At 40.5% G+C, this 24,219-nt stretch overlaps 1 long non-coding RNA gene across 2 annotated transcripts in view; it reads right to left on the bottom strand.

Annotated features, from left to right (window-relative positions):
- The window catches only part of LOC104950601 (uncharacterized), a 42,448-nt gene extending 18,571 nt beyond the window's left edge, over positions 1 to 23,877 (bottom strand). The window contains exons 1-2 of one of the 2 annotated variants that reach the window (XR_798938.1): positions 23,806 to 23,877; positions 8,577 to 8,722 (exon numbers count right to left, since the gene is read on the bottom strand). This is a non-coding gene — a long non-coding RNA (uncharacterized lncRNA). Of the gene's footprint in view, positions 1 to 8,576; positions 8,723 to 18,448; positions 18,752 to 23,805 lie in introns of those variants that run through there. The other variant, XR_798937.1, reaches the window with a different exon arrangement.
- Positions 23,878 to 24,219: the final 342 nt, after the last annotated feature.

The following is a 24,219-nucleotide window of genomic DNA, read 5'->3' as shown; positions in this document are numbered from 1 at the left end:
CCCCCCTCCTGGGAAGGGAGGACCAACCTGCTCTCTACCAATGATAGGGGCAGTCAACTGATCACTAACTTAATTAAGGACAAGGGAAAGTAAGAGAGGAGGAGGAAGGGTGAAGCAGGAGACAGAGAGTAAGGTTGGGAAGAAATCAAGGTAAGGGAGATAATAGGGGGGGTAGAACAAAGAAAGTGGAGGGTAAAAAAGCGATGCAAAGGAGCACAGGGATACGCTAAAATAAGAAGAGGCATGGAGTTGAAAAGAGAATAATGGTAGGAGGCGAAGGGGTGAACAGAAGGCTTCTCTATCACAGGATTAGGAGAGGGAAGATGAAAGGATCCGGTCTAACAGAGGACAGGAAAAAGGACAGAGGAGGGAGAACAGCGACTTAAACTCAAAGCAAGGAAATCAAGTAAAAGAGCGAGAAACAGGGGGGGGGGCGAAGACAGCTCAGGTATCCATGACCTCAAGGCACTGGTGGAAGAGGCCTTTTCTTATAACAAGCGCACCATGTGAAACCCCTCTCTCTGTTCCCTATTTATGCCACAGCACACACACCTATTCAAATCCAATGAGAAATGCAGCAGATAATTCTATTACAGAGGACTGTAATAGAGGATATTTAGGGGACAGTTAGCGGCCCCAGGTAGCATAGCTCAGCCCGTTGCAGACAGATATGGCTCTGCAATACTTAACAACAGGGATTTGGCAGCACTGTTGATTGAACATGCCAAATCCCATTTGTCGGAGGACTTTGCGCGGTTGTATCGACACTCTGTAACCTTGTGGCTCCGTAAAAGGATACCCGAGTATGAGTGTGTGTGTGACGTGTGTGTGTGTGTGTGTGTGTGTGTGTGTGTGTGTGTGCGTGTGTGTGTTTTCCTGGCAGGCAGGTGGGTGGCACGGCTCTAAACTCTCCTCCATCTATGCTCTCCTCTATCCCTTCATCCTTCCATCTTTACTATGCTGTCCGCCTCGATTCCCTCTCTTCACAAAAAAGGGTGACAAGAAGGAGATGGAGAGGCCTTCTCAACACTTATTTTCTTGCTTTCCCTCCCTGCTTTCCTCCCCTTTCCCTCCCTCCGCTCCTTCCATCCCCTATGGTAGAGCTGCCAGACAGGAGTGCTCAGCAGCTCTCCGAACGTTATTGATCCTGAGAGCGAGCCGGCCAGGGAGTTGGTGTCTCTCCCTCTATCTTCCACACACCCGCATCCCCCACCACAGCGCCACAACTTTTTCCTCCTTCTCTCACTCCCTCCCCGCCTCTACTTCATTTATCAAGGTTAAAGAACTCTTATAAAAAAGGGAAGAGGGGGTCGCCTGGATGTTATCTGACTTCATGAAAGAAATCCCCTCAGGCCACTCCACTAGAGGAAGATGCTCTCTGCCAGATCCAGATCCAACTCCACACACACACACACACACACACACACACACACACACACACACACACACACACACACACACACACACACCGCCAATCAAAAATAGAAAGTAGCATGTCCGGTTTGGTAAACAGAAACAGGACAATCAGAAATAGAAATGAAGAGGATGTATGAATAGACAAGGGAAGAGAAAATGAGTCACTGTGGGTTATCATAGTAGGCCAAACATGAGCGTTAAAGTGCTAATTTATTTGAAGGCACAATTTAAGAGTTTATATCTTTTAAAAGCCAATAATAACAGTTTCTGTTGCCTCTCCTCAAGAAGGTAAGAGCTTGAAAAGTTAATTTGGCTTGAGGTCAGCAGCAGGATTTTTGACATCCTGGCTAAACAAATGTTGCTTGCCTCTTTATTCAATATTTTTGCCAAATTATTTTATTTTTTCCTTTTACCTGCAGTCCCTTCACCCAAAATGTTCCCAGAGTGTGACAAATAAAGGATTTCTGATTTACAGCTGAATCAGTTGATAATATGTTAATCAATTTAAGTTACTATTGTAAATCCAGTTTTAGTCTGGCCTGTCAGAAATGCAGGAAACGATAATAAAAGTTGCAGATTCACCACTCCAAATATATATTTTTTAAAACAATGTGTCATTAACAACAGATGGAGAAGGCCAAAACAAGTTCCTCCTTTCTAGCCGGTGACCTTAAATGTATCATCAACTAGTCTGTCACTGAACTATTAGCTGTAGCTAACCTTAGCAAGCGGAAGCGGCAGCTAACTAAGCTAACGCTAGCTCCGAGAGTTGTTTGAAATGCTGTCCGCGGCTGACTTTTTAATGTTTCAATTCCCCAAATGTTTTAACAAAAACCTGGAAACACAATATTAAATTCATTAACTTACATTTCTGGTACACCCCACGCTGCATATTACCGAGTAATACAGCCCCAGGAATACCACTTCAACAGGTGGAGAAATTCAAAGCTAGTTACGTCGCTAAGCAATCTTGGGGGAGGGGTTTGTGATCACGTGATTTACATATTTTCTCGATTTAAAGACTAAACTATTAATTACTAAAATAATAATAATCACCATAAGTGACCATAGTTACTTGGATTAATGAATATACAAGATGCACGCCTATCAATTATTAATTATTAATTAGGTAAATAAAGCCATTTCTATAAAGGGTACCTTATTAAAAAGCTGTAACAAATATAGTAAAAATCCTCAGAAAAGTATAAGAAGTACGGCTGAGAGGCACAAAGCCACCAGACCTGTACATTTTAAGCTCCATTATCCATTTGTAGGGGAAATACAGTTTATGCATTTTCGTTCTTTAGAAGACATAGCAGCTATTGTCGCTGTTTGTAGCCTAAAAGGACTGGAAATGGCTCTACGCGTGGAGTACATCCTGTCTTCCATTGTTGCTGCTTTCACTCTACCCTATAAAAGCCTGCCTGCACTCCAGGCTACAACAGCAAGGCAAATACACACAGCAGCACATTACACAGCCATACCTTCCCCTCCCTTTGTGCTCAGTAATTGCCACAATGCATCTTCTCGTCCAGCTAATTAAGTGAGTCTTTCCCATTGTCTCCCAATACTATCACCTCTTTACACAGCCAGAGTGAGAGAGAGAGGGAAAGAGAAAGACACAGCAAGGGATGGAAAGAGCAATCGGGTGGAAGAAATACAAAGGCAGGGATCCAAATAGAAAGACGATGAATGACAAAGGCATGTGTCTGTGTCCTAGTAAATGTTTACCTGTTGAAAAAGGTACAGTACCTGTGTTTGCCGGTGATCTGTAAACAACGCTTTTATGCTGTCAGAGTAATTTCAGGAAATTCACGAAATGACCACATAAGTCCGGAAAAATCCCTTGCCATTAAAATGACCGAAATTGGTGTGCGTGAGTTATTTGGCTGAGTACCATGACAGGGAATGCACGTGTGAATGTATTTTGTTGTTTCTCAAATGTGTTACCTTCACTGTACAGAACGATGTATGTACAGACACTAAAGACAACCATGGTCCCATATTTGCCAAAATGTTGTATAATGTGAAAATGGACTTGAAAATGGACTTTATCAGTAAAGGAGAAATCTTTTGTCCACATTTGACATTAACAATATTTGAATTTTTAAATATTTAATTGTTCTCAATGACAGAGAAAATGTAGATGTAGGCCTAATTTAAATAAAATGTATGAGGTAATTCAACCTTTTGGGAAAACGGCATTTATAGTCTACATATTATTGCCTGACACCTACTCTCTTTATGCCCATTAAGACTTGTTTTCCAAATTCGAGAAAACAAGTCTTCATGTAGGATCACTGGTCTCTCTTATCCTACACACAATAAACAAGAACTATTATATGTAGCTACAATAGAGCACAATAAATGAATGTAAATGCGATTTATATATGCACACTTCTGGAACAAGTCCAGGGGTGAGCCTCTGTGTTTGAACTAAAATGGCCCACGCCTTCCACATTAAAAAAGTAAAGACAAAGGAAATATTAATAGCTTCACTTTGAAGCTTTACTCTAGCTTCATTAAGAATGCATTTGGTTAAATAGAGCACTGAATTTCACTTTTATGTGTAATAACAGCTTTTTCATGTGGCTAAACAAGGTTTTTTAAACTCATATTGTCCCTGCCCACCATGTGTAAAGAAAAATGTTCATCATCATTTTACAATTTACAATTTTGTTGAAGGAGAGCACTGAATTCCACTCTTGTGTAATATCACTTCCTGCATTATGCTGTTGCACCAGTAAGGCTTCATGAGCTTCAAGCAGTCATGACTTTACGTCTGTGCACAAAGGACGATAGTGAACACAGGTGCTCTTGATTCCCCTTCTTTATATCCTCAGACGTCTTGTGTGGCTTACCAAGGAGTTTGAACAACTGAATTATTGGAGGACACAGACCAAAAAACTCATCTAAATTCCACTTCTCTTTAGAGTTGCTAGGAGAGTCCCCCCCTACAAAACACACACACAGACACACACTAGCTTCATGCTCAAGTCCACTTGCTGACCTCTCAGGCCAGACACTCTCTACCCAAACCCCCCCTCCCAAAAAAAAATCCCCTCCCAATCCTCAACCCCTCCTTGAACCTCTACAACACCCACCTCCCCCCCTCCCATACTGAAGACCTTTCCTTCCCACACTCAAGTTCCTGTCAAGGCCCTGACAGACAGACAGACAAGTAGGGTGACATCATGGTGCAGCGAGAGAGAGACAGAGGAAGGGGGCTGCCTGCCTGTCTGCCCTCAGCACCCACACAATACAGCAGGGCATCTGGCACTGGGGTGGTGGTGGGGGACTGGGTGGGGGTCTGGCAGGACAAAGCGTTTACATCCCCCTCCCTGGAATATGATTATAGTTTGTAAATGGTGGCTGAGATGTAAACGTGTGAGGAGAAGAAAGGGGTTGAGATGCGGTGGTGGGAGGGTGGGTGAACAACACAGTTATGGTTTTAACAGTGATGACACCAACAGATATATTAGTCCTAACATAGGAGGGGGACTTTGGGATGCTCTCATGTCTATATGGAAAGTATGCTCCAGTATTTGCGACAAACTCACATTAAAAGAACTGCAAAATGTAAAAGTAAACATTTCTGGTTATGCAGTTTTTGTTAGATTTCTTCACAAAAAATCCCAAGAAATGATATTGAAACTTTTTGAAACGAGCAGGTTCATCAGTCATTTCTATGTATGTGTGTGAGTGTGTGTTTGTGTGTGTGAGTGTTTTGTCACTCACATCTTATTAATTTGCAGGACGAAACAATAGTGTCAACGGTGTCATAATTCTCTCCCTGCAGCGACCCCCTCCTCTGTCTCTGTCTGAGAGGCTGTCTACTCGCTGTGTGCATACAAGTGTCTGTGTGCATACATAAAATAAATGAGCTGTGCGTATGCATTGTGCGAGTCCACAGGCCCAGTGTATATATTAGAAATGTGACTTGACCCTGGCAGGCTGAAGCAGGGTTTCTGCGTCGCACTGGGCGTGGGAAAAAGGGGAGACCTCTTTTCACAGCTGCTTTGGCCGTTGCATTGAACCAATGGAGGCCCCCACCAACCCCAACCTGCCTCCGCCGCTAATGCCCCCCTCCCTCCCTCCATTGGTCCCCATTTCCCATTCACTCCGCAGCCTGCTGCCTTTCAGTGGACCCCCGTCCCCCCCTCCTGCGCTCTGTTCGTCACCCGGCTGCACCCCACCATCACAGCCACCACCAACCCTTTTTTTGCAGCCACCTCGCCTTTCAGCCAGTGAGCATTGAGATGCCAGAGGGCTTTAAGGAGGAAAAGATAAATATTGCATCTAAGTGACTTATGAGATAATGTGAGTAGACCCAATGCAGAATAAGTCAAAAATATATGTGCTAATGAATGTTTGTACTGACAAAGCTCAACATCAAAATCAGATCTTATTTCTCACTCTTTTTCTTCACATCATGAGATCATTAGTTTCTTCTTTAAACTCTTTTTTTGTTCTTCAAATCCTATTTTTCTCACATTCTCTTTTCTATATCCTTCTCTGAGCACTTCTGCGATAGACTTTAATTTATGTTAACATACGCCACCACTCTACTCTCAGTGCCTGCCCCCCACACATTCCCCATCCAGTGTATTCATTTGAAGAGATTTATTTCCTATCAAGCTGCATAATGCAGAGGGTATAATTCAAATCAACTTTTAAGAACAGCCAAGCAGCGCAGTTTATGTATACAACATCTTGAAAGCCTAGTAAGAAGAAATTATAATTCCCAGCAAACAGCAGGGTGTTAAAAGCAGATTGGCAACTTTAAGAAGCCATGGGTGGGCAGTGGGTGTTTGGTTTTGCCATTAAAGATAACCTATTACTGATAAACCTCACAATCACCCTGTTTAAACACATAATGCAGGCTTCATTTGTTTCAGATACTCTTACTAATCTGACTGTATAACCATGGAACGGCAGGCTCAGAGTGGAATCATTAAACAAACACACCCACAAGCAATTTTAGAGAAACTTTAAAAGGTCACATAATGTGCAGAATAACTCCAGCAGATTCTCAGGAGCAGTCCTATCGTGCTGTCGAGCTACCCCGCTGATACGCCAGGCGTGTTGAGGAAATGTTGAGAAGCAGCGAGGGGGCAGCGACGGGGGAGGAGGGAGGGAGGTTGTAGCCGAGAACCTGAAAGGACTCCATCTCCCTTGGCCAACATGCCATGACGGTGTGGAGCAGCCGTCTGAATTGGTTTCTCTGGGGTGGTGGAGCTGGAGAGGTGATGGCAAGATGAGTCCGAAAGGGGATGGAAAGGGGTGGGGGGGTCATGGGGGAGGAGATACGGTACACTGAGGTGTGTTTGTGTGTTAGAGAGAGAGAGAGAGAGAGAGAGAGAGAGACTGGAATCTGAGGTACTGTAAATGAGCGGGTTACTGGCTACCTCTCTTCAAGTCTTTCCATATACATGAGAGTGCTCGGCTGTGGAAGCAACACTTCTATGTGAGAAATCACACATCCTGCACTTCCTATATGAACTATTGTAAAAAAGAAATGCACATATCTTACATGGGTCCTGTAAGGGTAAAATGATGCTTGAATGCAGACCTGTGCGGGCTAGCTCTAAATTGCTGTTATGAATACAAAGAGGATGTGAGGAGTGTCACTTCTGGATTGATGTGTCTCTGCGTCAGATTTAGCCTGTAGCTACGCCTTCACTTCTGAAGCCCACGTCTAACCGAAGCTTGTTTGCATCGATTTATCTAGTTTGTGGATATGATATTGACTAAGTAGACCGGCAGCCCTTATCGAGTTGGAGCAAAGCGAAGGAGGTTTAAGAGGTGGTCGAACGCTATGGAGAAGGATAGCCACAGGCTGTGAAATCCTCTCTGATCTTCCCTTGTCTGATTCTCAAACGCAACTCTTTCTCTGGGGGNNNGGGGGGGGGGGCATGCTGATATAGAAATAGGCCAATGTCACAGAACGCTCATCTAACCCTGGAGGGAAATTAAATCACTTCTTCTGTTTCTCCCCAATGACGGACCTCAATCTCTGCGGATGAGGCTTCATCTCCCTCTGCTTCCCTATTCAACGCTCCCTCCATCACACCGGGTACTTTGTTCTCCGCAGGAGGTTGAACATGCACGAGCTGAGCATCATTCTCGGCCTTGATGGCCTGCTACAGCAGCTGTTAGAATAGCAAAGGTAATCTTTAGTCGTGTCACTCAACACTGAGAGGGAAGCGGAAAGTGAGTGAGTCACCTAGTTCTGGTTTCAGCCGTTTATCATATTAAACATTATGCGCTGTTATAAAACACACAGTTTGGACGTTTGGACAACTAGTTAGCAGAGCTATGGCAACTGGGGCCTTACTTCTATTTTCATACTTTACAATCACTTGTTTTTTTATGTAATAGTGCAAACAGTCAAAGATCTGCTGCATAAAAACTATTTTAAAAACCACTTTCCCTCATAATAATCATGAATTATACCAAAAAACAAAATGATATGGCTAATTCATATTTAAATTGAAAAACTTAAACAAAACAGTTTGAATGTGTTCCATGCTCACAGAAAACTGCAGCAAAATGTACACGGATATTAAAGTGCATCTTGAAACTATTTAGCAAACTTAAAACAGAGAAAGAGAGTTTTTGTTATCCCTCTAAGTGTGGAAGAGAGTACAAGGCCTGGACACAGAGCGGTGGAGAGGAAAGTAAGTACTTGGGAGGGGGGGGGTGTTCAGAGGGAGGAATTAGAGAAGTAAGGGACTTAGCCACCCTGGCAGTCTTTCCACATGAGTACACCTTGCGCACACATCAGGCCAAGGCCCCCCATTCCTACCCATGTATCCTTAAAGGGATAAAAAGCATGGACAAAGGAATTAAAATATAGATTACACAAGAGGCCACCCTGCGTCTTATCTGCCAAAACCGAAGAATCTAACAAATTGGATCAGACGTTATAAAGCAGGGGGCGAGAGGCCGGCCAGTGAAAGGGTGAGGAAAGCACACAAGAAAGTGAACATGTAAAGAATTAGAGGATCAATCTTTTGTGGGGAGATAATTAATAAAAACATAAGGACTTTGTAATGTATTGTGTGACTTTTTAAGATTGACTGTAATGATGTAAAAGTACTGTACTGAATATTTCAAGTTCAAGTGTGTTTGTAGTGTGAGGTGCTTCACTGTCTCACCTGTAACTGAGAGATGAAGTCTTGTTGTGACCTGCGACCTCTGACCTCAGAGCAGGAAGGGGTGGTGTCTCTTCTGACCTTCAGGTTCAGACGCAGGCTTTCAGATGGGGAGTGTGTATATCTGTGTGACTGCACTCCTCTGAGTCCTGCAAAAAACATAAAGCATTAGGTTAAGAGAGGGTCTATTTCTGCAGCAGGTCACATGTCTTTCATTTCTAATACACTGTGTTCTTGATACTTAATGAATATCACTCTAAAAACATTTCGGCCACAATTGAAATACTTTATACGCATACATTGAGTTATGCTCAATTTTTAAATCTACTTCTATCTTTAAATTGTAGTATTATTCGTACTTAAGTCATACCCCATATTCTGCCGACAGTTAAATAAGAAAAGAAAAAGCCAGGAAAAAAATATTTATTATACAAATTCTAGTTTACTTACTCATATTATGCAGAGTAATAGATTGTTAAAACTACAAAACATACATTAAAAAAAGTATACATGACACTGGAAAAAGAAAACAGGAAATGCCAAACAGATAAGTCTAACGTAACCAATTAAGATAATTAAATTCCAACATAAAGACAGTGTAAATTGTAAAGAAAAGTGCAGCAGTGTTATGTTGGTGGACTTCTGTGTGGAAAGTTTCTTATATTTCCTTCTTCAACTGTCAGCAGTAAATGCATGACAATAGCAATCTCCATGTGCGTACACACACACACACACACACACACACACACACACACACACACACACACACACACACACACACACACACACACACACACAAAGTAACAAACAAACTTCACAAGCGATTACAAAAAAATACTCAAAGATTACATCCGCTGAAACCTGATGTCCTTTGCGGGTTTAAAGCCTCCACGTCAGCCTTTCAATTTTTTTCTCTTTGCCTTGCACGGGTCAGAGGCTGTTGCTAGGCTACCAAACCCAGAATTCATAAGTTCAGAGGAAAGGTTTTTATAGGCCATTTCAATTCAAGGTAAAATGATAATAGAAAATTGATAACGCTGTAATATATGGACTTTGGTGATATGGAATCAAATAGCCCATGCGCCATAAATAGTTTCAGATCTGAATCAAAGTGTAATGTTTGTGATAATAATAATAATAATATTGCTATTAATAATAATAACAACAATCATTATTATTATTATTATAATACCAGTCAAGTGTATACAGTTTGAATAATAAATGTAAAACATATTTTTTGAAGTAAAATGTAACACTCAAATAAATAAAACCAAATGAAAATGCATTTAAGGACGTATTGTTTTTCAAATTTAAATACGTAATTTAGAGAAGCAGATTTTACTAAAATACACACATACTCAATCACAGTCCTGCAGTCGGTTGAAAATCAAAAGGGATTTCACCTTATTTAAAAAGACAAATTCTATATTTGACAATATATCAAATCAGGCGCAGTAGGAGCCCGCTTGAACACATGTAAAGAAGCACATCCAAAGAAGCACATGTGCAACTGTACAAAAACATGTGCACAAACTCATACACACACGCATACACACACACATAAACACAGCTCTGCAATCTAGTTGCCAGGTGTGACACACACAATATAACATCTATAGGATGGGGGCTTGGAAATGCACCGAGCTGTAAACCTAAAACAATGGCTCAGCTGCGCATTGGACAGAGTACAGGCAGGCTGCTTTGTTCCCACATTTCTGTCACAAACAACACTCACCCCTATGCAACAACCAAAACCAGGACATGAAAATATTCAACGTTATCAATACAGTGCAGAGAAAGAGAAGAGAAGGGAAAAGAGAGAAGGGGGGGCACCCTGACATATCTACGCTTCAGCAGGAAAGGCTACAGACATGACAGGTTGGTTAGAAATGCACGGCATGCATGCATAAACACTCTCTGCTCTTCTCACCTCATTCTTCTACAACATTTTCAACGCTATTCTCTCCAGCCATGACCTTTTTTTATTTTATCTATTTATTTTTTTAATTCCTCCTTTGTTAAAGCACACATAAATCCAGGCTGGTGAAATAATGAAATTACTGATAGACGTTTAAATCACTGTGCAAGACAATGGGGAGTGCAATGCAGCCTTATGGCAGGTGTTGGTGGGCTAGACGTAGACTAGACTGGGCTCCATCTGGTGTGGAGGGCCTCCTCCTGATGGTGGAGAGGGCCCAGACAGACACATATTAATGTGGGAAAACCAACGTCTAGCCTGCCTCTCAGACTGCATTTCAATCTCAAAGGGCCCTCCCCATCTCCTCCATTTATTACCCCTCAGCAATGCATTAATTTATACTGCAACTGGGCCAAAGCTGGGAGGGTGGAGCTGTTGGCGTGGCGGTTGGTGTAAGTTATAGCACAAAACGCCATTGTCAAATCAAATGGAACCATGCCGTATTATTAATGCTTTTGCTGAATATTGCAATTAACCCTCAAAAGGACAAAGGGGAAACGCATTTGCAAAATATATGGCAAATTCTGAACAAGGATATCCTTAAATCAGGTCTCTGCTGCACCAGAATTACTGCCGTTCACAGGCCATATGGGTAACTGAGACTATACAACTGTTAATTTTGTGTATTAGGGTCTCAATGGGACATGATAATTTACTGGTTCCTGTCACATTCAAATTGAGACACGGGTATCCTGACACTCCTGCAGTGTTTCCTTGATGAAAACATTAATTTGCAATGCCCTATTAATATCATAATTACAACAGGAAACAAATTAAGTTTGTAGCTTATTGTTACACATCACTCACAACATTGGGATATATTCAGTGTGGATTAACACATACAGCAGTATAGCATGTTGCCACAAAAGCCAGAGAAAGCATTTCCTTGTTCGGTTCATGCTAGCTCCTTCTCCACCTGCGCTGCTCTGTGACGCAGTAAGCTGGGGCCTAAGAAACACCATGCTCTGTGCTGCTACACACTCACAAATTCTCCACCATGCAGAGCACTGCCACCACGCAGATCAGCTCTGTAGCTGTTAGCAGCTAACACAGGATTGGCTTGTTTAAAATTCAACAGGCTCCACTTCAGAGTGCAACCTATCACTCAGGCAGTGCTGGAACCAGACAGGAGCTCCTCTCTGACTCGGATGGAGTGAGGAAAGAAAAAAGAGGATGTGCAGCCCAAACAGCATTTTAAAACAGAAAGACCTTGTCATCCTCTAACACTTCCTCCAAAATCCCTGCTTGGCATGCTACTGTACTTCAGCAATCAAAATATATAAATTGGTGATATGTGTTAGTGTGTGTGTTAACATAGTACAATTCCCTGATCAGGTACGGATATTGTTGATGAGAGTGAATACATGTCAGCATCTAATTTGTAACCTACAAAATGTTATTTTCATCCTGTGGGAATAAACTATATCTACAAAAAACTTTTTATCAGCAATTGTAGCCAAGCTAGCAATGCATTTCTTTAAAAAAAAGTGTACATTATGTTGCTCTGACATCCCGCAGGCCTCTTCCTTAGCAATGTGACACATTGTTCTCTGGTTTTGTGCATGAGACCTGAAAATTGCTGTTAATAAGCGCATCAATCAAGCTAAGTCCTGGGATATAAGATGATCCCGTTGACAAACCTGAATCCCAATATTGTCCTCCTCTCCACCTCATAACCTGTGACACATTACTTTGATGACCTACTCATTCTCCTGATCTTTGCTGTACCTGCTGTAAAGCACCACACATACTAAGCTCAGGGAATGCACCTGATAGAGGGATTATTTCTCCTGGCATCCATCAGTGGCACAGTAAATGCATCATAGCCTACAATCCTCTCTGGCATGTCGCAGTAAAGCTCCCCACATCAACTTTTTGGAGACAAATTAAACATGAATTTGCAGAGGCACAGCAGCTTGCTAACACAAACAAGTGCATTAGTGCTGATTGTTAAAACTATTTTTCCATGATACTACAAAGCTAGTCCAGCATGCAGCAATGAGATATGGGGGCTACTGGTGGAACACGTGACTCCCAGGATTCATCCAATCAGGTGCTTTCCCAGCTACAAACCGTGTTCATCTCCCCTCCTGGCTATCAGCATCCAACTAACTACACAAAAACACATCTAAAACATGCTAGTTTAACTGCTATTTTGTGACTAAATGTGTGTTCCGGTAAGAGCAACAGCAAAAGCACCACTGCCGAATCGCCTTCCTCCTCCTCCTCATCCTCACTCTATGAATGGAGCATGTCTCCGGTTGCTAACTACTGTCACTCCATGCATCCCCCGCGAGAGAAATAAAAACGACAATAATCCGTTTGTGTATGGCTTCGTTCTCCTCCGCACCGCTTCACGTCCAGGGAAGCAGGAGGCGTTTCTCGGTGCAATGCACGGACGCTGCCGCGGGCTTCCAGTCTCTTCGTGAGGGCTGCATCCATCCATCCGCTCCGCCAGCAGCCCCCCCGCCATTGGTCCCGGTTCCGTCGTGATGAATGCAGAATTAGTTTGTACATTCGGTTCTCTAGCTTTATGATATTACATAACTCATACAGCTAGATAACCAAAGAGAAAAACTAACCCACGTCTCTTAAAGGAACCGCCGCCGCCGGAGCTGCTTGTGTTGTGGTCACATGGAGCCATTGCAACCCGCCTGTATGCCTCTCTCTCCCCCCTTCTCCCTCTTCTGCTGCTCTCCCGGTCGCTCTGTCTCTCTATCTCTAACACACACATTACTGCGCGCATGCACAAACAGGTTATAGGTACCCGGTTTTATTATTACGCGTAATGTTAGATTTGATTAAAAACGATGTCCCAGACTGCTTTGGGATAGCAAAGACTATGACCATAACCTACATCACCATCAGTTGTATAATTTTCAACAAACGTAAATCCTTCTCATGGTTACACTACAATCTTAGATACTAATTTCCATTATTTAAAACCATAGGTGATCTTCATCCACTACAAACCTGGAAAGCATCTGCAGGGTGAAGTCATGCAACTGCAGGAGGAGGGTGACATATTTTCCTGTCATCCATGAACATGCGTAACAGGAAAGGCTTCATGCCACTAATAACCTCAATATAGCGTACATTTTCCCACTAACTATACCATAGCATGTCCAGTTTGAGCTTTTGGGGATTATACACTCATACACCTCTTAGGAGACAGTGTTACTTCAACTGTCTCCATAAAATATCACACTATGGCCCTCACAAACAACCTTATTGTTGTTTTAAATGCCAGCTCACATCGACCCATTTCAGAGCATAGACCATCGTTTCCGCGTTGAGTGGATTAATCCACGAATTGTTAGAAAGCATGACAAACTATAAAGACATACAGTAGGCCTATATAGCTTACAGTAGAGGGGGATCCAGCTAAATGTCAACATGAACAAGTCCAGGCTGACTGAAAGTCACTGTACTATGGATTAGTTCATTACATGTTACATCTTGACAAACTTGCCTTTATTATTTTGCAATCACCAAATAATGCTCTATAAATATGCATCTTTAAAACAGCTCTACTGCTAAGCGTTTAAAATCAAAATTTAAATTCAGAAAAATACACATCGTATATAATAATGGTCAAACGAGAGGATAAAATACTTTTTCCACAAGTCTTAAGTTTAAACTACACTTTCCCTTCATTAAAACATGTTTTGAATGTTACTGAAGCTGTCTATCTGAAAAAGCATACCTTGCATTTAGAATAACCACAGCATACTCACATATTCAGTCTATTTGAAACGGCAGTTTCGTCAATCGGACAGTCATGATGCTTCGTTATTAAATAATTTTAAAAATGATTTGAAAAATTCACAAGCGGCCGATATATTCTTCAACACTCGATCCGGGACGGGAGCATATCTCCCCGGCTCTGTTCAGCCGTAATGCTCCCTATTTGGCCATGTGGGATGCCGGCACATGCGAGAAAACAAAGCACATTTTACGCACAGCACCACCATCGGTGTATGAATATGAATCCTCATAGGAAGAATTGGGTAGTAACATCCATTCTTAGCCGTCAAAAACACTGCAGCATGGCCCGAGGAAGGGGAAATGAGAGTGAGGAGAGAACGCCTCGGCTATCGAAGTGTCAGAAGAGGGGCGCAGGAGGCGGAGGGCCGCCCGGGGGGCCCGGGGTCAGACTGCCAGGGGAGACGCGCGGTGTCCACAGAATTAGGCATGCTCATTGGCACACACTTGGGTGAGCAACAGAGCTATGGGGTGGACGTAAACGACAAGGGGAGTAAGCATAAGGTAGAAATTGGATAGTCTAGTTTCACTAAAACGCGTTGACATCATGCTACAGGCTCCAGAATACTAATAAAGGTATTCACTATTGTTAGCAGAGATTATAATTGGATCTCGATATGGGGTCCTAGAAGCCCTCCAAAAAGAAATTGAGTGGGCCTCAAGAGCATCCCAAAAAAGTGAGGAATAATTTAAAATATGATCCAATACATCCACTTAGAGAATGCATGGTGAATTCACAACCAAACGTGTGCAGTACACGCAGTAGCCATTTTCAAATTATCGAGACAACATTCATATATTGTCCTGAATAAAATATACAGAGTTCAACACTTGCAAAGTCACCTGACAGGCTTTGGGCAATACATGGCAAAAGTGGCCATGTTTAAGGTGTGGGCAATGTAGGCTATACCATCCGTCTCACAGCCTGTCTGTGTAAATAAGGACACCACGTTTGTTCCCATAAAAGAAACACTGAGCCAGCAGTGAGTCATAAGTACTGAGCAACCTGCAGGTTACAGGACAGAGCACTACAATGCTAAAGAATGACAGTTTGAATTACAATTTAATTTAAATTTGAAATTATAATACAAATCACCATCATTTTAGACGCCACTTTTATGTTTCAATGAGCAATTTCAGCTAGTCTGATGAACCATATGCAAATAGCTGAAGCATTCCTCTCACTATCCATTTGGAACACATCCCAGACTTTGCTGCTATATTTCTAATGGGACTCCATGTGTTAGCGTATAGCCTTTGCCCTTTACCATTCTCAATGTAATAAAAACATATATTCAAAATTATGAATTTATTTAGAAACGTCAAGGGCACACAGTTCACTTCTAAATGCTATATAATGATAATTGTATATATTTTAATGGTAATTGCAGTCTTTGATGTTTGTGTTTGACCTGTGTTTTAATTTGAATATTAATAAGACAGTTTTCTTTAGGCCTGCTCCTATGCGAAATATTTCAGGAAAGATACAGGGACATTTTGGGAAATTATCATGGATTCTTCAAGCTGCATGTTTTCTTCACTTATTTGGTAAATATTTTTCATATTTTCGAAAAAACAACAACATTCTCATTAATCATTATTTGGTAATTAATTTTGGTAAGTAATATTTAAGAATTTTTTAAGAAGAATTTATTTATTTTTTATTATCTCAACTTCCATTTAAACAGCCTGACAATAACTTTGTAGGTATTAACCATTTTTGGTTTTGTACAAAACACGGGTTGGATTAAGTGGAAATAATAATTATTCGAAACATATATGTTTAAATTAAGTGAATAATTAAAAATATGAGATCATTCTAAAGACCAAAAGTTAAAGAGTTTGTGTGTGTGTGTGTGTGTGTGTGTGTGTGTGTGTGTGTGTGTGTGTGTGTGTGTGTGTGTGTGTGTGTGTGTGTGTACTACTTTGCTCTGCCTTGATTTTACTGTACATTAGCCTGATTGACTCTCCGCTCCGCCTTTCATCAGCCTCACGTGAATTCATGTGCACACGCCCCCTGACTGCGTCACTTCCGGTCACAGGCTAGGCCCACGGCACAGTGCAGTGACGACGAGCTCAACATTCCATTCTATTAAATTATAATATATTCCGTTCTATTGTATCCCATTATTTTCCATTACATTCTATTCCATTCCATTCTATTCCATTGTATTCTATTGCAGTCTATGCACATCTTGCTTGCCCAGATTTGTATTAGAAAAAAAAAAAAAATGTAACGTCGTTGTGTGTAAAAGAAAGGATATATTTTTATTTCGATTTTTGTTTCTGCCCTGAGCACAACCTCAAAATTAAATCTGAAAGAAGAAAAAAAAGATGCAAAGCAGTGTCTCAAATATGTTCGGTAAAAAAGGCTTGAATTAAAATGTTTTAGGGCGTTGTATTAAAGAAAACTATAGAGTGGAGTTCAGCACCTCTAAGTTAAAAATACAGTCTCTGTCCTTGGTGCTGAAACGAATGTAATAAATTCACGGCGCTGTTTAAAAATGGAAGGGTGAAAAGAAAAACACTTAAACAATTTGAGTCTGTTCAGGCAAGGTTAAACCTATTTGGTGTTTAATGAAATGTAAGAAAATGTATTTAGAAATTAAAGTTACCTTATTAAAACGTATAATAATGGTCATATTCTGATGCGAGTCACACCTTAGCATTCAACTGAACAGTTCGTGTACATTGATACATTTCCGTTTTAGCTCTTTTTAAATGAAATAATTAAATAAATGAGACCAAGAAGTATCGTCTAAATCTGCTAATCATAAGAAATCAAATCTATTTTTTATTTAATTTTAGACCAGAAGAGTACACTCGATTTGAAATAAAATATTATATCTAAATATTATACTTTTTTTGGGCGAATTTTATGTCTGATGATATAAGTTGGAATGTTAATATAAGATGCTTAAATATATTATTGATCTTCATAGGCAAACTGTGTGTACTGTCTTATCATTTCAATTAAATCTCGTTTATTAGAATGAATATTGCACGACTGTTACATTTTTTATTTGGCCAGTGAAATTATGTGTTCAAAATGATATATATATAGGGGGCTAATAGCTTAGTTCTGTCAATTCAGTGTACAATAGGCCTTCACCTGTTGCACTGTAAAGAAAGAAAGAAAGAAAGAAAGAAAGAGTGACATTTAATATTTTTTTTAATGTTATATTAATTTGATGGATTTATTTTGCCTATAGGTTTAAAGACTACTTAAACATCTTAAGATAAAAAAGAATACCATTATTTACCTGATTGAAACCTGATATTAAGTAAATATCAGGTATTTTAACTTGAATTATTATGACTTAACCATTCATTTTGCTTTGCTAGTTTTGTGGGAAGAAATACCTCTTCCCTTGAAAATATCAACCCTGTAAAAAAATCCTACGTTTTTTTTCTTACTCTCTTTAAAGGGGTTTGACGTACTAAACTTTAACACTACACATTAAACACCTGAAACCGAATAAAAATGTGTGTTCCAAGAATATAATGCCTCTCTATTGTACTCAACTGCAAAGGCCTGATTCATAAATTTCACACTGTAGCTCCGGAGAAGATTTTCCCACAAACAAGTGACCCAAAAAAAAAAAAAAGAAAGAAAGAAGAAGAAGAAGAAAACGCCCAAAAGAAAGAAAGAAAAAAAGTCAACATCAAGTTCAACAACGTGCTGGTGCTCATTAGCATCACAATGCTGTCTGGGAGCACACAAGTCTTCTTAACAAGAGGCTCTGGCGTCAAGTCCCTCCACCTCCCAGCCAAGGGGACATTTTCCCAGGCTCTGCTAACAATCACACAACTGTTTGCTTTATAAACGCCAGCTCAGGGGCCACTCAGCCCCCTCATCACCGCTCAATGGAGGCTCCCGCTAATATGGGATGGAGCAGCCTGCTGCCACTCACCACTCCAGGCTGCACTATTTATCAAAGTGCAGTTTACGGTTTTATCATAATGTCAATGAAATGTCATATTGTTAAACATTATTTTGGGTTATTATTGACATATTTCGATAATTATAATTTAACATTGGTATAATATTTGGTCACTTGCCAATCATCCACATATCTCATAGCCTCAAGGTTAAACATCCACACATAAAACATTCAGAAATCATACTCACAAGGCACGAACTTTGAATAAATCCCGCAACTCCGGTTCAAGTCCATTCTGTATTTTTGACGCAAGTTTCTATCACCTCTCAGCTGTAACCAAACCATAAGAGCCAGGATTCCAGAGAAACTCAAACGCTGCATTCAATGTAAACCTTCAGAAAGGATTTTGTTATTTAAACACTGGCATTACTTTTAATTCAGTAACCAGACACCAACCGAGGCCGAGGCGATACTGCTGCCAGCATCCTCTCCGCATCCCAACATCTCCTCACAGCCTCGGATGACAGTGTGCGCGGAGCTGCTGCGTCGCAGGTCCCCTCCTCTCTCTCTCTCTCTCTCTCTCTCTCTCTCTCTCTCTCTCTCTCTCTCTCTCTCTCTCTCTCTCTCTCTCACACACACACACACACACACACACACACACACACACACACACACACACACACACACACACACACACACAAACTGCTATGGACGACGTGCAGAGAAACTCAAACGCATTTTGCACCGCTTATGCATTGACCATTGTGAACTGGTGTCCATTGTTCTGTTTGAATGACGGGTCTCCCTCTTCAGTGGCACCCGGCATGGTTTTGGAAGCATTTGATAGGCGTGCTGAGCGACGTGCAGCTCGCGGCTGCAGCGTCTGTGGCAGCACGTCGGTGCATGAAGGGGGGGAGACACCACTGAGGACTTTTAGCAGACTGATACGACAGAACCTAATTTTTGATTGTATGGGGGTAGGCAGGAATGCATGAAAAAGGTTTTACATCGATGCCACGTGATGTAAAAGCAGATCACATCAGCTCAGTAGAGGGTGTGATCCCAAATGTATAGAAGTACCTCCACTTTTTTTTATCATCAGCACACTCCATTCTCGCCCTGTCCCCGAGCTGCACATCCTGAAGGCACCGGACAGAGTCCGTTTTTGGCAAGAGAAGCAGGCAATGATCTCCAAACCTGCACCTTGCTTGACTGAAACACCTGAGTCAACAGCTTACAGGAATACCGAGCCAATACGAGCCTTAACCCAGTAGAAACGACTGGTTTAAACGGAGTGATGTCCTTACGTTTCTTGGCAGGCTGCAGGAAAAATGCGTAAAAGAGAAACGATTTGCCAGAGATGGGCACGATCAAAGCGCAGCAGCAGCGGAGTGTGTGGTGCTGTTGCCGCAGCAGCGCCAGGAGAAGCAGATGCTTTCCCGGACTCCTGCGGGTCACGTTGCTTTTACGTGGAGCGACGTTTCCTTCCTTTCTGTGCGTAAGGGAGCGCCTGGTGGACATTCATGTGCCACATGCTAATCATAAGCAGGGTTAGTGAATTAAGCCAGTTAAACTAACAGTTAGACTCAACACTGCGTGCAACAAATCTAGCCCTTGAAATTAACGTAATTTTTACGCGATGACGTCAGTGTCATGGATATGTTATTCCAAAGGTTATCCAATGTGCCTGTGTGAGGGGTCCACGGTGGAGGATCGTTTGTGGGGTCTTAACAAGGCTGATTTGTGTTATAGGTCTACTTTACTGTCTATGGCATGGTGGCATTTATAGGCATAGCCTATCTGTAATGCATTATATTTAAGGAGAAATAAATTTAAAAAACGTATTGGCAATAAATTAAATGAAAAAATGCTTGAGTATTTTTTGTAATCGCTTGTGAAATGTGTGTGCGTGTGCGTGTGTGTATGTGTGTGTGTGTGTGTGTGTGTGTGTGTGTGTGTGTGTGTGTGTGTGTGTGTGTGTGTGTGTGTGTGTGTGTCTCTCTCTAGCATCTTTAGCAGAAGTCATAATTGTATGGAAACTATAGAACATTACAAAACGTTAGAATTATTTCCATTACACGCGTAACCCAAAAAACCTTTTTTGGTGCATAAATTATTGTAAAATATTAGCATATAGGACGCGTTTTTAGCTCAACGTTACGAAGACAAAATGTTGGACCACATTCACAAACAAGGGTTGTGGGTAGTGCAGCAGCATGTTCATATTCACATAATTAATTACGACATTAAATTAAGCTTAAGGTATATTTTGATACATGTGTTTTTATATTGGCTACCTACATTGGCTTTTTTTTCTGTTCTATCGTATTTTCTATAAGTTAAAAAGGTGTAGTTAGCTAGACAGATAAATGGCCAACCAGCTTTGAGCCCTTTAAATAAAGGCAATTGTATCCTATTTCATGCACTCATGTAAGGATTTATTTTTTGTACAACCTAACTGGACGGTATGTCTCATAAGGCCTGCACAATTCAAACATTCAGCATAGGGAGGTTGAGTGAGCTGGGCTGACAAAACGTTCCTGAAGCACTGTACACATCTCATCATGGGAATTAACAACCAGATATTCAGAGTCCTCTAGAATCTTCACATCTCAGAAACTATAGACAATACTCATAATCCAACATGTCAGTGAATATCGAGTCAATATGAGCTAAACAGGGACATCTATTGGCTGAAAGCAGTACTGCAGCTCGGGCCTGGTCAGGTCTGACTGGCCTAAATCCACAACACGTTAAAACATTTAAAAAAACGAGAAACGATTTTAGCAACGATATAATTACAACATATCATCTAAATTGATGCAGTAAAAATATGTGAGACATCTCTACATTGGCAGACAGAGTGATATTTTATTTGATGCAGGAAGTGAAAGGCCTTTTCGAAATGTGTCCACAAAAAAAAAATCTAAATAAATAAAAAATCTAAAACGAAAATAAGTGGAATGTTGGGCGTGTAAAGATAATTATTTATTCGTTATTAAGGCCCCAAAATACGTGAATATTAACGAATAATGACCCAGTGGGTCCACGTGATGGTGCAGAAGAACAAACGAAATACAAATGGAAACCTTAGCTCGAAAATGTGATTCTCGTTTAACAAACGACCTGGAAACGTACATTTATTCAACAGTGTGTGATCTAGTTAACATTTTGGTTAACACAATAGGCCATCACCTCTTTCAGAACTGTAAAGTCATATTTAAAATGAATATTAATTAAAGAGATGGTAAATTATGAAAACAAAGCTTCGGAGGTCTTGTTCTGTTTGAGTTTTAGTGTATAGAGTATTTTGTTTACATTGCTCTAGCAGGTGATAGATTTATATTTATTTAAGTAATGGCACAAAATGAAGGACTTTATAAAATGCTCTAAAACAATAAGGGTTTACACAGATTTCAATTACATTTTAAAAAGGGAATTATGTCGTTGTGATTTTAGATCTTTTAAATCATCAATATTATCATAAATACATCTTGTTATTTGAGTTACTGAAAATAAATGCGAATTATTATCCTAATAGGCTGTTATCTGGGTTTCAGTCTTTTAATTCAGCCTATTATTCTTCTGGAAATGTCTGGAATTAATTGGCTTAATACATAAATAGGTATTGTTTTTAATATTGTATTTAGGCTGAAATGTAAGCGAAACAGAAAAAATCATTTGGGCAGCAACAGACATACATGTGCTTACATGACTTCAGAGGACTGTTATACAAAGAAGGCACGAATACAATGTTCTGTATAAATTACATAATTTTTTTAAAATGTCATTTTCAATGTTTAAGTATTATATTTGAGTCTTTAGAGTCAGTAAAACGAGCAGGCAAATACACGGAGCCAAACGATCAAAGCGAAATTCAGCGCAAATAGGCACTTAGTGAATGAAGCACATTGATGTTCATTAACTTCTGAATTACCTTTATATTTCTGCCCTTTGATTTTCGCTTTTTATTTGTATAAAGCTATAGTGAAATAGTTTTCTCCCCATTTCATTTTTTAAATAAAGATGTATTTAATAAATGAATGCCCATATATTTATTCAGTAAGCAGGTCTCTCTTATGTTTGGTGTATTTATTGGCATTTTCATTACAGAAATGTAATAAAATGAAAAAATAAAGATATATATTCTTAAGTAATTAACTTCTTAAAATAATTATCATTTGCTGAGAACACTTTCAAGATTTTATTTTCAAGCACATAATCCAGTATAGCCTGTCAGTATTGAAATAAATGAATTGATACTGTCACATTTTACACACACATTCAGAACACTTCAGGCAGAAAAAATCAAATCCTAATTCTCCCAGTTCAAACATGTCTCCATCATAAATTCATTAATTTCTGTCAAACTTGTATGACTGTCATGTGACCATGCGTGACCACACCGAGCCCTTTTGGGTTCACTTGTTAATAACCGGCCAATTCAAGTGGCCACTTCTGGGAATTGTAATGGCCGCTCTTCAAAGAGGCTTGACCTGACACAGGGACATAAAGGAGTCAGAGGTCACACATGAAGACCAACAGGGAGCAAGTGTTTGTCCTTCCCAATGTCATGCCCATCAATTAGCAACTAGCTGCTGATTGTAATACATTATTATTTTTGTTATGAGGCTGTTGTGGTGGTGGTATTACAAAGGATTTTAATCAAATCTAAGAAGTGAACACTAGAAATGGTGTGCTTTTTAGGTCAATTCAACATGTGTATTATTCTGCTATTGACTTTTAACATGTATAAAGGAAATCCTTGTGACAACTAACATTAAAAGCGTATATTTGTCAGTAATACCACTTCGAAATGCATATTGAGAGCAGCAACAGCGGGTGTCTCAAAGTCTCTGAGCTCTCTTAAATCTATTCTGAATTCCTCTGTGGTTTAATGGAGCAACATTATATAGATCTGTTTATATGTTTATAAGAATGTAAAGCCCTATTGGTTTTCTATATTCAAAGAGTGCTGCCTCATCAGACAAAGCAGCATGATGGGAGCATTTTTCATTACAAACAAAAATGAATTCCTTATGCTAGGCAGGGTATAAAATTGGCAACAAATGCATTGTTTGCAAATGATATAATACCTCAATAGTCACTGCAAATCCAATTCCCACAAAAGATAATAGGAGATTGTAAGATTTCACAAGCAGGTGAGTAAGGTAGATCTGTCAGTAAGAAGCACTTAAGAGACTCGGCTTACATGACCACACACAGCAGGTCTACTGTAGATTCACGCAGCAGCAGTGATCAATAGGCATAATGCAAAGACTTTCAGGAGAACAGTTACCTATAAGAAATCAAGTAGACCTGGAATTAAACCTCCACACTCGTAAAAAGACATCAAAGGTGCAGCGTGTCTTACACATTCGGGCAGACAGGCTGAAGCCAGAGAAAAACTGTCATGTGAACACCATCATTCCCACAGCAACAAGCCTCACTTTCATGAACAGAAAGCTGATGAAAATGATAAAAATACTATAAAAATATACTAAATGTAGAGTAATTCCAGCATAATTTTCAAACGCAATTATAACTTTGAAATGTGTTAAATAATGTATATTTAAAACAATTCCAAATGAATAAAGCAACTTACATTGCAGCTGCTTCTGATGATCAGAGAGAGAGAGAGAGAGAGATGCTGGTTCATTCTCCGCCATGTGCAAACAGACTGGTCCTCTTACTGCTTTCCTGGTTTAATTGGGAGCAGGCTGAAGGTTATGCTAATGAGCGCTGACATCAGTCTTAACGCCCCCCCCCCCATAAAGGAGAGGAGCAAAGGGCCAAAGTCGCGCCTCTTTTCCCAGGCAATTCCGCCGGTCAAGTTCAAGCGCAGTGCACGATTGTCATTCAAGACACGGTAATGCACAGAGCTCATTCATGGGGGGGGGGTCCACTGTTGGCCTGCAAACACATTTAGCTTAAATCGTGAAGCTCGTAATCAAAGCTTATAATTTAAAGCACAAAAAATGCATGATTGTCAAGAAGCAAGTCCACAAACAAGCTAGGT

The sequence above is a fragment of the Notothenia coriiceps genome, unplaced genomic scaffold (assembly GCF_000735185.1).
Source record: "Notothenia coriiceps isolate Sejong01 unplaced genomic scaffold, NC01 NC01_scaffold00017853, whole genome shotgun sequence".
NCBI lineage: Eukaryota > Metazoa > Chordata > Actinopteri > Perciformes > Nototheniidae > Notothenia > Notothenia coriiceps.
Note: the sequence above shows the minus strand (reverse complement) of the source record. Positions and strands in the feature narration are given on the sequence as shown.